The sequence below is a fragment of the Caloenas nicobarica genome, chromosome 4, assembly GCF_036013445.1.
Source record: "Caloenas nicobarica isolate bCalNic1 chromosome 4, bCalNic1.hap1, whole genome shotgun sequence".
In the NCBI taxonomy this organism is placed as follows: Eukaryota; Metazoa; Chordata; class Aves; order Columbiformes; family Columbidae; genus Caloenas; species Caloenas nicobarica.
Genome location: NC_088248.1, coordinates 21,329,313 through 21,345,897, shown reverse-complemented (window position 1 = coordinate 21,345,897; position 16,585 = coordinate 21,329,313).

The window sequence follows — 16,585 nt, the reverse complement described above, 5'->3', positions numbered from 1 at the left end:
TTTTTTTTTTTTTTTTAATATTTTCAGGATCCTGTTTTTATTTATGGGGCCATATTAAAAATGGAACTGTGGAAATTAATATGGTAATTTTAAGGTAACCTAAATTATTTTCTTATTTTTTAGACTACGTAGGTTGAGTTGGTTCTAAACAAAAAGAGAAACTGCAGGGCTAGTAAAACTCTGCCCATTGTCATGCAGCCTCACTTGTTTTTCCAGACACCCTCATGACTCACATTTTTAAAAAGTCTTTATTAGTTAATGTAATTTTGCATTTAGCAAGTAGGAAATAACTGGCGAGCTGCCCGTGATAGCATGAAGTATTCAGGTGTGTTATGCATAAACCAGTTTTCCGTATAAGTTTCCAATGGACCTCTCTTTCCCTTAAATACTGGACAAAATAATTATAAACCTGACCCTGCTAGGAACCCTGAAAGGTACCAGCATGACTCTTCAGCTGCTGTTGGAACCAGATGCGATTTGGTTCAGTATAAAATTTGTCCAAAGAAGGTAAAAAAGACACACCCCCCCAAGCCCTGCAAGTATGTGGTCTTAAGAAATGCACACAGCTGCAGGAAAGAACTGCCAATTAATGTAATTTACAACAGGTTTCAAAATCCTGACTTACATTGTGAGTTGAATAGCAGGGGGAAGCACAGAAGGGAACGGTGTGGAAGTTCAGGCGAAGGATGCAGTGTGACAGGGGAAAAAATGGGTAAGCACCAACATCTGGAAACTAACCTGAAAGAGGAAATAACCAGAAGTGCAACTAGTAAGAGAGAATCCAGACTACGACAGATTGAAAAAGATCAGAAGCAGCCTAGAGGAGAACTTTGTGGTAATGTGGCATGCAGCAGGACACAAACACGGTTGCTCCTTTTGACTTGGAAAGTTCTATCCCTTATCTTTAAGTATGATATCTGCATAATTACTTTGGTGTGTTGCGCTGGTTGCAAGGTCTGAGATTATAGAGACTTGTTTTCAAAGGTGGGAAGTGAGTAAACTCCACAACTTTGTTCGCAGTTCTGCTATCTGTGATTGCCTCATGGCTGTAAAAGTTCTTTCCTTGTGTGAGTATTGAGGTGATTTTATAATCACCTTACTAAACTATGTGTTTAACTACCGTGTGATGTGCCTCTAGAGGAGCATCTTTGGTTGTGTACACATAATATATTGCTAGATAAATACTTTTTTTGGCAGGTTGCTCGTAAGTCATGTTATCATCACCTTTGCCAGTCATATGGAGCCAATCACAGCTTTCCCTGTTCATTGCAGAAGAATGCAGAGCAACCCATTCAAAATGGTCTGCGAACGCTTGCTTTAACTGTTACCAGTTGCTTTGCTCATCCCTCATTAATTACTAATGGATGCTCTGGTCCATGTTTACTGCAATGTACATGCATGTGACATTCACAGCACATGCTTACTGTGGGGACTGACCGTACTGGACAACGCGGGGCAAGTGTGCATGGGGAAACCATTAGAGATTTGATGATTCATTTGGTGATTCTTTCTTATTAAAGTTGCCTCTTCATTTTAGATTAGAAGTTTTTTTCCAGCTCACACAAACTTGAGGAATGTGTCACTCCTCGTGGGAGAATATTGATATGCATGAAGTTCTAAAATACTGTGCATCGGCTTATGGTTATCGAAACACTGAATATTCTTATAAGAGGAGGAAATCCCCATTTTACAAACTGGAAGTGAAGGAAATTAGTCTTCATGAGATTAGTTGGGAGATTTTGCAGCTGCCGTGATGTCGTAGAATATCTTATTCATGTTTGCATCTGCCTAAGGTGAAAGTGTTTACCTTTCCAATTGAGGAGTTAGGGTGCTGGCAACAAATGTGCATAGGCTTTTGAAGACAGGGAAAAAAAATAACCATCTGAATTTATTTTTTACAAGGAATGACAAAAATAGCCTATTTTTGTTCACCAGAACAACTATGTCTTGGGGGGGACACACCAAAAAAACCCAGCCTCCTTTTGCAGAGGTTTTCCTTTTACTTCAGAGTGTGAAAGCATTCCCCAGCTTTTCACTCAGTGGAGCCTTTTAGACTATCCAGCTGCCTGGCGAGAATTTTTTTTTTTTTTCTCTGTTTGTTTGGAATAATGCAGCTGCAAATCAAATGGACCCTTTGAACACTGCCATAGTATAGGTGGCATGATGTTAAAAATCTAATTTATGTTAATTATCCTCAGCAGATGCTTAATATCCATCCCTGTGAGCCCAACACAGGGGTGTTTTCTCAGATGCCTGGTTTTCCCCATTCTCATCAAACCTGACCTGTTTCCTCTGGACAAACTGTTCCTTCTTGAAGCATAAACAGAGTTTAACGGGTCACTGATGGGGCCTGACTTGGATCTGTGTTAAAAACCTGTGCACTGCCATGAATCTTGGACTGGTAAAGGTAACGCTTAGAATTATGTGAATGTATAGATGCACGTGAGAGTGCACATCCACATGCTCACATATCTACATCCTCACGCATCTTCTGAAAAGACACAATTGTAACAGTGGTGCATTGGGCTAGAGTCCCAGGTGATTTCATGCAGTGCTTTGTGAAGGGTAGGTTATGTTCCTTTGCTTCTTCGCTGTTACTTTTACTTACAACTAATTTTGAAGAAGAGAGGGGAAATGGTCTGTAAGTGATGGTTTTAAGGTCTACATGGGTCTCGTTACAAATGCACAGTGGTACAGGTGTCAGAGAATGTCAATATGTAGCTATTTCTCTGGACTTTTTTTCTCCTTCTGTTGAAATTTCTTAGATTTATTGTGTACTGTACCTTCCACTACACAAAATAAAGATACTTAAACTCAGAAAATTTTATGGGCAAGTGTAGGGTGAAATTACACCTCACCATCAGTAGTTTTAGCACCCTCAAGTTCTGTTGCAGTTGGAAAACAGGTAAGGGTACATAGCAACTTTCAGAGTCTTTTAGGATCTATGAACATGCCTTATATGTTATACTTCTAAGCGGCATTCGCCAAGGAGAACTTCGTATTTTTACCTGAATATTGTATACAACTCGTAACTTGCATTTTTTTCAAATGATGTTATATTTGTTTGTTTCTGTAGTGCCCTCTATGCTGGACTTATTTGTATAACCTAGTACAATTACACTTATATATATAAACCAGTCTGAAATTATAATGAAAGATTGAAAGAATCCATATATTTTTGTATTGAAATTTGAGAAAAAAAATCAAATAGTTTTTGATGAAAAGTGAAGGCTATTGTGATGATAGGAGCAATTAGCTAATACTGCTATCTGAAGTGCTGTTTTTTGGAAAAATAAAGTCATCCTTTGGGAAACTGTATGTTAAAGTAGCCTTTAGGCTCAGAAGTTACTCTTTTCTAGATAGCTGAAGTTGGATGTTATTTGGTCCCATCTCTCTTCAGTCTCCAGATCGTTTTTCACAGCTGTTTCCTAAGGTGTATGAGTTATGCGTGTGTCTCGCATAGCAGTGCACAGCTCTTTTCTCATCTTCTCAACTGTATACTTCTGCTAATAAAGGGGAAAAAAAATCACGGATATCTGTATCGGAATAACATCTCGTGCAGATTCCATAGTTTGCTAGCCAGCAGAGAAAGCGCTGCATTTCATTTGACCTGTTCACGCATTCTCTGTGCTCAACTAAGTTTGCTCTTGGTTTAGGGTGTGTGTTTTTAGTGATGAGTACTAGGTATTTTAGGAGTGTTGCAGCTGAATTCTGCTTCCAAGCAGAGCAGAGTTTGCAGGGTGGGCTGAGGAGGATGGATGATGTGCAGTATGAGCAGTGGTAGAGGCAAAGCTGTTCTTCCAGGCAAGGGCTGGAAAGGCAGCAGAGGCTTTACTGGACGGCCAAACCGGTGCTGGCACAGAGCTGGCTGCTTCGGTGGTGTAGAGAAAATTCTTGTCTTCCACTAGGTGGCACGTTTTAGGAGACTTGGTGATGTGGTGATGTCAATACCTCCATAAAAAAATTGTATGGAGATTGTTTTCCTCAATCAATGTGTACAGCATGCATTGCATGCTTTCGCAAGTCTAAATTTTGCTCTGGGAGTTAACATTATTAAACCCGTATTTCCTTCTGTGCAATGTAGGCTACGTTTTCAGACCAGTAATACATTCAGAATGTGCTCATCTGCTTCAGACTGTAGTATGCTATTCAAAGTAAACTGTCAGCTGTTTTAATATCTGATCTTAAACGTGCATCCCCTTTTCTTTACAGTCTTCTGAGGCTCCATAGAACTTCACGAATGCTCCATTTTTGCTTTCTTTCAATTGGAATTTGTTTGAAACAAGTAGCACATGCGGCGTAAGAGAAAGAGATACATTTGTGTTGTCTTTTTTTTTTTTCCCCACAATAGTTTTAAAAAACAGTCCTCTCACACTCCTTTAGCTTTAAATAATTCAGTAGGTCTTGTATATTACATAGGAATTAGTTTTTTAGTCACATCAAGTTAAGTTTTAAAATTTTAGGATGATTTTTTTAAAAATTTAGTTCTAAAGGTAAAAAGTTTGAGGATTACTAATTGCAAATTAGAACCGCAAATTAGAACTGAACAAGATATCAAGTACCTTGTTGAACCAAGTCTCAGTGCTGAAGTGTCACATCATCTTAAACATAAACTTATATCCACAACATTGTTTCGAGTATTTGCATTTAAAAGTCAAATATAATGATCCACGATATAAGAATGTAATTAAATAATTACCTAAAAATGTATGTGTCTTTTTAGGAAGTTATACCTCATTCCAATTGTTAATCAGATAACTGGGGAGTAAGTTTTGTTAAACAGGTTACCTGATGGGTGGTCTCAAGAATATTAATATTAAAAGATAAAATCAAAGAATAGAAGCAGATACAATGAAACCGGTTAACCTCCCACTCTGTTTAGAGAAGGATCCTGTTTCAGTAGAAGTTAGCTTTTGGATATCTCAACAGGCAAATAGTTTGTGGGCACAGGTCTGACAAACTTCCACAGAGGTTTAGAAAAGCCTTCTGGTTCACCTGAGGTTTCAGATTAAACTTACTGTGAAGAGTAGTGAGTTGTGCAAGCTCAGATGAATAAATTTCTCAAGCCTTTATCCATAAATTCTGCAGCTGCGCTCCGGGGAACCTGCAGAGGGGACTGGGGCAGGCGTCTGCAGGGAAAATGGGTTATTTTCAGATAAAGAGGGGTTGTTCCACAAAATCTATCTGTGAACAGTGGAAGCTCATACAGAACTGAGTATAGAGTAACGATTCAGATAACACAGAGAAAGAAAAAGTTATTGGATGATGCCAATCCTGTTTTTTCTTGATCTATCAAGCACCCTTTTAGTGTATATTTTTCGAACATAGAGGTTGTTATTCAGTATCTGTATTCATATTCTCCCAGTAAAAGACATGGTATGTTTTCAGAAGTTAGAAGAGTCAACATTGAAAATCAAGTCTGTATTTGTTGTGCCAGCTTTCTTTTTGTTCCGTTTCTACAAGATGTGACTAAAATTTATTATATATTTAGGGAATTAATTAGCCCTTTCAAAGTTACCTGAAACTTTGGATGGGAAGTGATACAGAGGTACAAATTATGAGTGTGAATATTTAATTTTAGAATATAAAAAGTGGCCCAGAACTTTTTTGGTAGCCAAGTGCGAAGGAGAAAGAGAAGACAGACAGACTAGTCTTAATGGCCATTGTCCTGAGGAATATAGTTTATTTCTGGTATTAACAGTAGGTTTTATGTGCAGGAGGCAGTATTGACTTGCTATTAATTTATCTGAGTAAAGCATCTGTACAATAACTGTAGTAGCTAGTAAGAGGTAATTATTTAAATCTTAATTTCTGTCTGTTGCTGAGATGTGGGGTTGTTGGCCAATGATACTGAAAGCACTGTAGCCTTGAAAAGATTTCGACAGAGCTCTGTCACTCATGGTTGCAAGAGACTTGGAATTCATAGAGGTTTTGGTTTTTCCATCCGGGATCTGGGGCAGCAGTCACATTTTTAAGAGGCAGAGGCAATTTCTGACAGTCTCCGAGACCATAAGGAGTCAATCCCTTTCCTGACTATAGGCATAAATTATTACAGTAATCTGTTGTATTTTGAGTTATTGTCTAATGCTTCGTTTGTAGATAGTTGATGCTAAATACACAATCATCAGAACGCCATTTTGCTGCAGGGAAAGCTTAAAGACTGTGGAAATACATAAATAATACAAGAATACAAGAGGTAGATTTCATTTACCGCAAATCAGTGAACTTTTGAATGTAAAGCCTCGCTCAGAATAACTCTTGCATTGTTTCTTATGTGTGTAATTTGATATTCAATTAGTGTATTAAAAAAACCCCAAATAAATCTTAACATTTAAAAAATATTTAAAAGCCTTTAAATAGTAATATCTAAGCATTGAAATTCCTGCAGTATCATTTAATAATGGCAATGTAAAGTAAAAGGAATTGTATTAAATTCCTTCAAATAGATATGAACATCTATGAACAATCAAAAACCCCCTTGTATGCAATTAACATGAACTTAATAGGCTCCTGTTGCAATTTTATTGGAAATTGGGTTAATATTTGAAGGATAGTAGACTCATTTTATCTTAAAAAAATCTACAGTCTATCAAATAGAACCTAATGAAATGGAATAAATAGTTCCTGATTATTACAACTGAAGCTACAGCCAGTTTCTGTAATTTTTGTTCTCATGGACGAAATTTTCAGTTTAATATTTTCCTGGTGGAGAGGATGAATATGTATCTCTGAATCTAAAGATTTGTTCTACCAGTTATTTTCATACTGGATTCAAGTTTCTACAGAACGTGGGATTAATTAACTATTTCACTAATGGTTTGGGGTCCACCTTTACCTGAAATTATTGACCACATATTTATCATTATGCTTCGATCTAATGAGTTTTTAAATGAAAGTAGCAATAGTATAGACAAAGACCTACAAGGTTCAGTAGTTTAATGAAGATTGTTGGCGAGGCATCGAGAGACTTTAAATTTCTTCTATAGTCTTGAAGTGCGATAGATCTGGCTAATGCTGCAAAAAAAAGTGATGTGTCAAAATATGGCCGGTACTGTGTCAGTTTTGGAGTACTTTTGTTACACAGCTACCACTTTCTCAAATTTTTAGCTAACAAGAAATATTTCTTTCATTGCCAAATGCCTTTTCTGTAATAGAAAACACTTTGGTAAAAGACTGGGATGGCTCTGAGTGGAGGATTGTGGGCTAAGGGCACGCAATTGGTACCCCTCTAGCAAAAGCAAGAACTCCTGTGCCGAATTATCTTACACGGCAGGAATTGCTCCAGAATGGGTGTAATGTTAACTCGGGAAGCTGCAACAATACCTTGATCGTTGCTGAGGGAATTCTTATTAGGGGATATTTAATTTGCTGTACATCACCTTTTTGTCTATTTCTGAGCTGAGTTAAAAATAATTCTCAAGATTATAGATATTCTCAAGATTAGTGGTTGATATAAGTAATTTCCTATTATTTAACTACATTAATGGAATTAAATATATAAAAAAGAGATAGTTAAATTAATCAACCATCAAATTAGTGTCGTAGTTATTTGATATCATATTCAAACTTAGTTCTGATAGATAACAGCCAGTAAGATACATTTCTAATCTAATGGATGAATACAGTTCTGAGAATCTTGTTTCTTATTAAATACACAATTCACTTTCTGGGAATCTTCATCAGTATCTGCTTATTTTTTTTCTTTAAATCACTTGTGCAAGTAAAATGCCAGAATATTTACAAAAATTAGTTCAAATTCCTAAGCGAAGATGCAGTAAATCCATTAGACATTTAAGATTTTAACATATACTATTATTCTGCAGACTAGTTCCAGTGTATTCGTATTTATTTACTTATGTAATTTCTCTTTTAAAGGTAGTGTTCAGTGATGGGGGACCTGCGTGGTAGGGTAGAAACAGCTGAGAGAGGAAGGCGAGCCTGCTAATAATTGACGTAGAAGAGTCATATTTTACTAAGACTTGGATTCTGATAAAAGGGAATAGGTCTGCTTGTCTAAGGGCCTGGAGAGCTCTGTGCAAACCAGAGAAGGGACTCACAATCGCTACTACTACAACACAGTAGTGTACAAAGTGGCTTCAAGTAGTACATGCCATGTCCCCTAGTGACATCAGCAAAAAAGTCTTTAAGATGCCTGGGTAGAGATAGATATTAACAAGTATTTACATTTATCATATTCACAAATATTTCACAGCAATGAAATACACAGAAGAATGTTATTGTTCACATGCCTAACTTTCTCTTCAGGGCTCACTGTCCTGTCAGTCCTTCTTTCTTTATAAACTTTCCTTCCTTTTCACTTTATTTTTTCAGACCCCTTATCTTTTCCCATCAGTCTGTCTGCTTCCAGTTCCACGGTCTTTTTTTTATTCTGTCCTTTTCTCTTTGCCCATGGATGAGGAGCTCGCAGTACTCTCCTCTGGAATCAACAGAAGAGATTTTAATTTAATAATAATAATAAAAAGAACAAGGAGCAGAAAGAGAAGTTAAAAAGAGGAGCCTTCTCTTTGTAGCTTCTCCATAGTCAGAAGAAAATGGAAAGGCTGGTCTTGTTCTGCATTCTTTCCTAGAAATTTTGGAAGGTAGTACAAAGATTATGCAAACCCTATTTTTCTGAGAAGAGCTGTGTTTTGTTCCCAGGTGTAGGAACTAGGTTCATCGTACTCAAAAGCTATCATTTGTAGCTGGATAAAATTGATCAAATCAAGTAAACTCTGAAAATCAACCAGTTTTGTACCATTGCAATAGCCAGCTTGGTTATGATTTGCAGAGAGCAAAGCTATTTAGTGGCCATAACTTGTTTTGGTGTGTAGACCTCAATGCTGCATGGACACAAAATGCTAAATTATGGAGTGTATAAAAACTTATTTTCACATTTTATTTCTAGATTTGGAAAAATGTCTGTTTTTCAACTCAGGAATGAGTTTTGTTCACAAAGTCTCTTCTGTTACTGTGGCAGGGATGAGTTTCAGAGTCTTATTTTTATTGAATACATATTCCACATACACTGTTAATGAGGTAAAATTAGACAATAACATTTATCAATTTATTTTGAGATTTGAATTAATCACGTGGAAATGCTGAGCTTTTCCCTAATTGGGTCTCTTCTGATTTTGCCTTTTTTGTGTTGAAACAATAAAATTATTCATAGAAAAAAGAAAAAAATACTTAAACTGTCACAACCAAATTAAAGCCTTGTTTTGGTTGAGATATAATGCAAGTGTAAACTGCAGCACCTGCTGTTCTGTGTTCTGAGCCTGCCGTTGGTTTGTCGCTAGTCGAGACTCCAGTACTTAAAACGCTCCTCTTTTTCATACATTAAAATGTACCTCCAGCACATCAAGCTATTTCCTTGGGAAGTTGCGGTTCGCTACAGCACAACCAAGTGAGCGTTCTAACCTGGAAATGAGAGGAGAGCAGAAGCTGAGCTCTTTGAGAAACATTGGCACGGCAAGGGATTACCCTGTCTCATTTTCCCCAAACCACATTTTTCTGAAATGACGCTTCCAGAGAGAGTCCCCACCCAGACAGTCCTTCTCCAGGATGAGGTAAGGAAGCCACCATCGAGCTGAGCTGGGTTCGGCTTCTCCGAGTTGGAACCTCTCTTCATGACATCACACCTGGCCGCATTTCAGAGATTAATGAACGGCATCTTGTCAGTTTTAATATATCGTAGTGCTTTAGTTTACATTGACGGTGGAATCATAAATTCCCTGAGCTGGGAACGGCACCTTCAGGACTTGCACAGAGTTCTCAGAAAGGCAAGAGAAAGAAATCACTATGAACTACAAAGTGTGCCAGTTTTGAGAAAAACCTGCAGATTTTCTAGGACATTAGGTTTCAAAAGAAGGATTACACGCAGACTAAACAGAGTAGAAGTCATAAAAATGTAAAGACATCACAAAAATAAGATCCTTTTTAGGTATGACAGAATACGAAAGGAAATTTATACTGAATTATGCCACCCAAGCAGACCCATTAATTAACGTAATGAGAAAATATGTTCCATTTCCATGGACCTAAGCGTGTCAGGAAGCATTTGACACTTTTAAAAGGGGGAGAGGTGAAAGCATGCACTTCAGCACTCCTGAAATTCTCAGGTTCGAGCTTATCTCTTCACATTCATATTTGGGCTGCTTAGGCATTTGGTTACATATTCATCAAGAGAGAGGAAGAAAAAGATACTGTAAGTGACCAATATGTCTAAAAAAAATGTAAACACATTTTGCACTGTCTAAATTTTAAAGTTACATCTTATATCTTGAACGTTGGAGAGATTATCAGGTATCACTAGGAAATCACGAGTGAAAATTAGCTTTTTATTGTCAAGATATGATTCTGAAAATGATACATATGTGAAACTTTTAAATCCATAAGTAGATTCTATGTGTTCATTCCAACTGCTTATACTTCTAAAGCTGGCAAGCTGGGCAATTTGAAGGATCAGGAAATAAAAGCCAGACTTTCAAGGTTATTCAGACACCAATTTTCCATGCAAATGATTTTAAAAATCATGTTCTAATTCCTTTTCTCAGAGTTTTATTCCATTCCTGTTATTAAAATATTCCCCTGCACGTTGCTTGGAAATTCTTATGGTCATTCCTTGACAGAAGCAAACTGAAAAAAATTAGTTTGATCCTTAATGTTCTTATGATGTAATAAAACCCATGGGACATGTTCTTTCATTTAATCTGTGATGTAATGGCCACTTGATCTTAAGAATGAGGTATTGTAGGTAGCATCTTCTGCAGTGTGTCGTGTAATTTTTCATTTTGGATAATACCTTCTAGATGTTTCCTTCTCTGTTTATTTAAAGAATTTTTTATAGGTGTGACTACCCTCTGCAGATACATTCTTAGTCTTAATACATTGATCCGGCTGCATTCAAGTGAGGCATCACTTTAGTTTATTTTAATAAATGCATGTTTTATACATATATAGCTAATGCTGAAGGATTTTTGAGATTACAAATAAGCGCAAATTTTACGAGTGCAAAATGTTAAGAGTTAATTACACTTGGGTACGTAATTGTGCACATCTGATACAATTCGGTTAATTCTTTGATTTTTCGGATTCGACTTTTTCTTTTCACTTGGTAATGGCAAGAAATGGACCTGCAAATCCCTTTTTCTCCTTTGTGCTAAGCAGTTTACATGCTGTGTGCGCAAAACTGCGCTGTAGCCAAAATAATATTTGAAATATTTGGTCACCATGAATCAACAGAGAGAAGGCCAAACCTCATGCTTTTATGACCACATTAAAAAGCAGGAGGTAATTAATAATAGCTAACCTATCTGTGTGGTTGAAGTGCAATGTAGCAGTTGTTTTATAGTAGTAGAAAATATAGAATAGTTGTTAAGACAGAAAATGCAGGAGAATTTTATGTTTAATTGAAATCAGTGAAAATATTTTACATAGACAAAATCCAGTTTATTTACTTTAAGCATTATTATATATTGCACTGTGATTTTGTAGGAGTGCTAATTACTACTCTGATTATGTTAATCTGAGTATTTGCAATCCAGTGACTCTTCAGTTGTTTAACATTTTTTCTCTCTTGTAGTTCTTGTGCAAAGTTTATCAGCATGACCTATTTCTGAGGAGAAGCTTAAGGGGGAAAATGTGCCCATCCCATGACAGATAATTGACAGAAATCTCTCTTTGAGCGGGTAGCTTTCAAAATAGGCAAAGGAATCTGCTTTACCTGGGTTTACTCTTTATAACAGGGTTGACATTAATTGTTTATTAATCCCTGTTAATTTGAGTGATCATTTTTTGATCTGTGGGAGGCTTTACTTAAGTCCATAATGATACCAAAGGTGAGTCTCTGGTCTTGCCTGTACTGTAGTTAATAGTGACGGCAGCACATAGCATAAAGTTCTGCGTGAGGTGTCAGTAGCACTTCAGGAGACTGGTTGCAGTTAAAAATAGTCGTGTAGAGCTTCACAGGCTCAGCTGAGATGTTTCGTTGTTTCTCTAGATGTCCTGATGCCACTATTAGACTGCTGCTCCTGTTTAAGCTGACTGAAAGCAATCTCCCACATCTCTGTACAACTCAGTAGTCACTGAAAGCTTCAGCAAATCTTGTCTTCACTTTCATTTCCTTTTATAAGATAGAAGACACTTCAGCAGTTAGTTACATGTCCAGAAGATGCATGAAAGGATTCATTTAATTTTTTTTTTCAATGTCTCAGTGCCATAGTCTGACAAATCTTTCATTTTGAGCTTTTTGTAGGGGTATTCATTTGCCAGGGAGCTGAAGCCTGAAACTCAAAATGCTCCACTGAAGCCCATCACGGTCTCAACTTGCCTTCCTAAAGGCTCTGTTAAACTTCATTAGATTTTAATCTCTCTGTGGGTTGGTACACTGGAACCACTGAAATCACAGGCAGAGCTCCTATGGACATCAACACATCTGGATTCACACCGTGATCTTTTTTGACAGGTGGATTTTGAAAAACAAATAACTTCCAGTTCTCAGGTGGTAATTTTTATGTCAGGGCTGTTTTCATGGCAGTTCTCGTGATGACTTTTTGCTTTTCCTTTGTAGTCTTCTCTTCCTTGTAAATCTATGCCTGTGGTATGAACTGGGCCTTTTATCATCTGTAGAATAGTAATAATTAAAAAGCACTGATTATTCCCTATGAACAAACACTTTGGGTCTTGTCCCTAAATTCTTTTACAAAGCTTCTTGGAGATTTCAGAGATGCTCTGCCACAGGGAGGGGTAAGGAAGAAGTGCAGAAGCAAAGGCATTCTCAGGGCTGCCTGCTGAAAACAGACCAGTCAGAAAAGCAGAGCGTAGAGGCAGAAAAGGAAATTTGACTCTGACCTGGGAGGGGAAGAATTGTGGCACTGGGTCCTGCTTTCTGAGGTGACGGTACTGACTTTTTAAGCAGAACTAATTTAGTTCTTCTTAGTGGGCCTTTCCACTTTCAAATAAGCTTTCTAAGCCAGAAGATTCTGACTCTGTTCCTCCCTCTCTTCTTTTGACCTACTGCTTTTTATAATTTCTGGCTGCATCATAGCTTGGATTCAACCAGGACTGCAGTCAAAGCCGTTTCTTGGGAAGTAACCAGAGGAGTTAGATCCACCTCTTTCTGAGTTGTATTAGTGTTCTTATCGTTAAACTGGCACCACCACCCATGAAGTTAATTGAGGTGCTGTCTATGACTAACTTTTCAGGATTCTCCAAGGTCTCAAGCAAGCTTTTGCAATTGTGTGTCTCATCCTGGATTGCTTTTAGAAGGAGATAAATATCTATCTTCACATTGTTAGGGTACTTCTGATGATGCATGCCAGCCAGAAAAATTTCTAGCCAGATTAAAAGGTACGTAGTGAGTTCAGGTGCCAGGAAGTTAAAGTAGTACTGGAAATCGGGTAGACTGGTTTGTTGTTTGAGATTCAGAAGGGTTTACATACCTGGGACACACTTTTAGTAGATATTGACAGCACATAGTCTAAAACCTGCCATCTTCTCGGAAGAAAAAGTGTTCCAAACCAAAACAAGCCAATGGAAAAGACATGAAAAGTAAGATATTAAGAGTGTTCCATCTGGGGTAATTTTGGATAAGTTCCATACCAGGTCAATCTGCAGTCTCAGCAGTCACTGCTACCTGAGTATTATGTGGCATATTTTATTTCCAGGCTAATAAGAGAAATTAAGAATTTGCAAGACAATAAGTTTAGAAAATATTAAAATGACAGTTTACCTGCATACTGGAGATCTGATAATCCCATAAAAATTCCATCGTAAACAAAAAGCTGTCATTATACATGCAATGTAAATATGTTTCTAGTAATTCACAGGGGACCTCTTAGGCAGAAATTCATCTTACTGCTAAGGTATTTAAGTAAGAAAACCCAGAAAATGTCAGACAGCTGTATTCTTTGGAATAATTTTAATAAGCTAACATGGTATTTGGTTTACTGGTTGCATCCTGTTGCCTATATGCAAGTCTCTGCAACTTAGTCACTTCACTATATGCAAGTCTCTGCAACTTAGTCACTTCACTCTGATTTTTTTTTCTTGTGTAACCATCTTAAAAGCTATCTAATCTGTTATGTACCTTTTCATTCCTTGTTTGCATTCATCTAGAACCAAATAGCTTTGAATAAGTGCACAAATGATGCATGAGGTATTACACGTGTGCGTAGCTGCAGGTTTCTGTTACAGATATAATAAGCAACAGGTATATGCGCAGTGTACAGTTATACGCCTTGGAAACCTCAGGGTTAAGCTGACGTAAGTGCTTTCTGATGGCTTGCGAGGTAAGATCTAGCACAAGGCTCTCTAGGGATGAATTTCTTAAAAAAATAAAAGTGAGTTTGACCACATTTATTTGATATTACATTCATAGGTGTAAAATAGCAGTTTATAGTTTCACTTGTCCGTTTCCCTTGCTCTGGAACTGCCTCCCTGATCAAGAAATTCAATAGCTATTAAAAGCTGCAGCTGTACTAACAGACTTAGGCTTCATAGGAGGCATTTTGCAGCTATTACTTTAGAACAGGCGTTCCGTGCCAGTACAGATGTTGCATCCACCTTTTTCATAAGCACTTTATCTGCACCGTGGGCATTGCATTTCTAAGGCTCGCTTGAAATTGCTAATACACACTCCATAGCTGTAATTTATTTGGGCTGGTGTAGTTTAAAGACCTGAAGGCTCAATGTGCACCTGTTCTATTCATCTGAACAGGAAAGCACTAATTCCACTGCATGAGAGTTTGTAGAGTTTGGATCTCTTCTTTATAAATCTCCTGAACCAAATGCAGCCCTTCTTTGATTCACGTGTATGTTCCCCTTACCTGAAATGGAAATAGCTTGCTTATATGTCACCAAATTTCAATTTTGTAATATTGAAGGGAGAACATACCTCTTGATCTAATGGAGGACTAGCATACAACTACTACACTCCCTCAGTCAATCCATCTCTGAGTAATCAAACACACATAGCGAAAGATACAACATGTAGAACTGCGTGTGTAACTGGAGCAAAATCTGCTAGTGTGATGACACTGGTTTCATTGTGGTAAGATATGACAAACACTTCTGACTTTAATGCGTTTAAAGTGATATAAAACGAGTGAGATCGAAAAGCAACTGCTTAACATAACCTGATTCACCTCCTGATAACACTGATATCAGGGAATTTGTGCTAAGGTAGGATAAACAACAGCTGAAGAAGGCAATAGCCTAAGTAATAAATGATAAATTTTGAATATGGAATGTTGAACCAGCATAAGAGCCATTCATTCAACTGTTTCAGCCCAAAATTCTGGAATTCAGACAAAATCCAGGAGTAGTCCTAACTTTGAAAGACAAAAAAACCCCTCAAAAAAACCCTTTAAAAAAATCAAAAACAACCCCAAACAAAGCAAACAAGAAAGTCACTGTTCAGTGAGGTTTTTCAAAACCAAAGCTATGTCCCACTTTGGCCAGTTCTGCTGGAGATGTATGTCATCTGTAGACATGTCATCAAATATGACTCAAACCAACCCTTCCCCCAAAATAAATAGATGCGACCACATAGACAAATGATTCTTTGGCATTTTGAAGATTCTACCCTACTTGTGGTGCGGTTTTAATTTAGAATTAAACCAAGGGTTGATCCCTTACTTAGTTTTTTTGTTAAAACCAAACAGTAAAAAAAGCACTTGCGTCATAATTGATCTTGTTAAAAACTTGTAAGTTTCATGCAATAGAATGGAGAAGCAGCACCACTGTAGAAAAACAAATGAACAAAAAAAGACTTGAAGAAAAGAGCTATATGTGGAAGTAAAGAGAGGACAGAAGTTTATTCAAAGTATATATTTTGGGAATAGTGATTAAATACTGAAGCAAAGGTATTAGTAACTACATTACAAAAATGAAATGCTCCAGAATTGTGCATTTAGGAGTTGAATTCCATTTCAAAGTTCTGATGACATTGACAGACCACACAAGCCTCATTCAAGAGGCCAAGGACACTCCCTTTGATTCATCTCAAGGCACAGCAGAATTTGGCCTCTCAGGTCTAGGATGCCATCAGAAGGTCTAGAGAGAATTACAGTCTTGCTGTACACAGCTGAGTGTATATAATTCTTCAAGTAAAATTTGTGTCTTAGGTGTTGTAAAAGAAATGAAAGGTAGCTGTTAATTCCAAGGCTTATAAATATGTCAGTGGGTTTTCATAATGTCTTAATAAATTACAAGAACAAACTCAATGACTCATGATGTCACCAGAACTACATGCTGCACTGTATTTATTGTAATTATGTGCTATGCCTCACAGAATTATTTTACTTTCTACATGAATACATAGGTCTGACTAAAAAATCAAAACAGTCCTCATTGATTTCTCCATTCATTTTTATTTGCTATCTTTCCACTGGTTTCTTGTTCTGAACCCTTCTTCAAATGAAGGAAATTTTTAAGAAAATATGTCTAAAAGCAGATGGCTGCAACTGCTGTATTTATTCATTGAAAAGTTGAAATAAAATACAGTTTTCAAATATCCTTAAATTTGGGTGAAGTTCAAATTTTCCTTGGATCCTAGTTCTCTGGCTGGCCACCAGCCCATATCACT